Source organism: Octopus bimaculoides, chromosome 7 (genome assembly GCF_046866305.1).
Source record: "Octopus bimaculoides isolate indiv1 chromosome 7, ASM4686630v1, whole genome shotgun sequence".
Taxonomy (NCBI): domain Eukaryota; kingdom Metazoa; phylum Mollusca; class Cephalopoda; order Octopoda; family Octopodidae; genus Octopus; species Octopus bimaculoides.
Window position 1 is genome coordinate 9,828,947 of NC_142934.1, and position 2,500 is coordinate 9,831,446.

The following is a 2,500-nucleotide window of genomic DNA, read 5'->3' on the forward strand; positions in this document are numbered from 1 at the left end:
TAGCAACAAAATATCAATAATAATAACAAGCTGCAATAGTAATAATAATAATAATAATAATAATAATAATATTAATAATGATAACAGCAAATAGCCGTTGCTGTGTGTTCTGTTGATTGCATGTGAGACTGAAAACAATAGGAAAATGGCCGATGAAAGGAAAATAAAATTTAGAGTAATTAACACAACAAAACGAAACCGGACTTAAACTAACCTTAGTGAACCAAATTTATGACCGCCAAATTAGGGTTTTTCCATGTCTTATGGGAGACTAATATAACTTTCCTTCCCGCACCCGAAGCGAATTTGCAGATGTTTTGATTGCAAATGGCAATTACAAAGATGCCATCAAGTTTTCTTAATTTCTCTTCTATTTTTTCTATCTCTTTCTCTCTATTCACTCTGACCTCCCTCTTTTTCTCTTTCTCTCTCTCTTTCGGTAGATATTTGTGCATGCACATAAGTATACATACACATACACAAACACACACAAACAAATATGACGAATATGTACATATATGTATATATATATATATATATATATATATATATATATATATATATATATAGACAAACATAAATGCACATAGCTCCATATATTTACATATATATCTTATGTTTGTATATATATACACACACACACACACACACACACACACACACACACACACACACACACACACACACACACACACACATATATATATATATATATATATATATATATGCATATATACATACATATATTTACATGCTTACATATACATGTATATACATATGCATATATAGGTACAGGACGTCACAGAACGTAAGCAACATAAAATACGAAAACATGGAATACGAACTTTTTTTGCGAACAACGAAAGAAGCAAGTGGAAAACAAGACAAGTAACATAAAGAACGACTGTTCATCAGTTGTCGGCTGTTTTATATACTCCGCATTTCGAGCAATTACGACAAGATGTGCCTTCGACAAAAACAGATACTCCCGCAAAGCAAATTAAATAAAATTTGGGATTTGTGAAGAGAAAGTTGGTAACAAAAACAAGACAAACAGTAAGGGCTGCTAAGCCATAACGAAGTGCGGTGGCGAACGCTGGAGGAACAAGCTTTGACAAGAGACTGACAAGAATGCGTCTGATCTCTGTAGCTGATCGAAAGGAAAGAAAGAAACTCAAGTTAGGAAAAGAAACATACACCCACATCTATAAATTTATACATGCATACATACACACACATAAACATATATAGAAATGCATACATACACAAACACATGTGCAATTATTTTACTCAATTATTTTTATCACAGTAATATATTTTGATTTTTTTGCCTTAGGTTTTTGAATGATATAATGATATAATGATATAATGTTTCTCACAAAATGGCGAACTAATGAAAAGATAGCAAAACAAAGGAAATATTTAAACCGGCTTAATATTGAAATTTATAGATTTTTAAAGATTTTATAGTTTATCACTTAATTTAAATTTATTATCTAAATTTTATAAATATTTACTATCTAGTTTTATTCATGTAAAGTTTATTGAAAAGAAACTGCAACTTTATGGGGTACTTAAAAATATTTCGAGCAATAACTATGCAGGTATTGTCATTGGCGATATCGGATATACGTATAAGCCAAGAATTTTTTATTCTATCCTGGGTGTATTCTAAAAGTATTTTAACACACACGCACGCACGCACAATATATATATGTATATATACATACATACATACATACATAAATATATATATATATATATATATATATATATATATATATATATATATATATATACACATACATACAGGGTGTCCCCAAAAATGTATACACACTTTAGCAGCTGATAACTCAATTTTAACAAGAAAATTAGATATGGACCCTCAAGGACCATATGGACCTCGACTGAGAACTACTGGTTTAGATAGATAAGGGATATAGTAAAAGACACTTTCCCATGTTGCCACACAGTAGAACTGAACCCAAAATAGTGTGGTTACGAAGTGAATTTCTTAACCACACACATATACCTACGCCCATAGCGAAAATATTTTGAGGTGTTTATTTTATGTATTATTTACTAATTTTAAATTCGAACAGTTGCATGTAGCACACTTTTTAGAGAACGTTTTCTTCATATAAAGATAGAAATAAGAGATAACTACTCTCAAGTTAGAAGTGGATATAATTTATAACAAACAATATAATTTTCAAAGATGTTTGTTTCAATACCACCAACACGAACCTTTCACTATCTCCACAACCAAATGCTTCAGAAAATATAACGCAGTTTCGTGGACAATTCTATGTAGGTATCTTTCTAGAAAACATTTTTTATACACTTAAAAATAAAAATGATCCTTTCTTCTATAGGCACAGGGCCTGAAATTTTTTGGGGAGAGGGCCAGTCGATTAGACCCACCCCAGTACTGGTACTTATTTCATCGAACCCGAAAGGATGAAAGGCAAATCCTGGCGGGATTTGAACTCAGAATGTA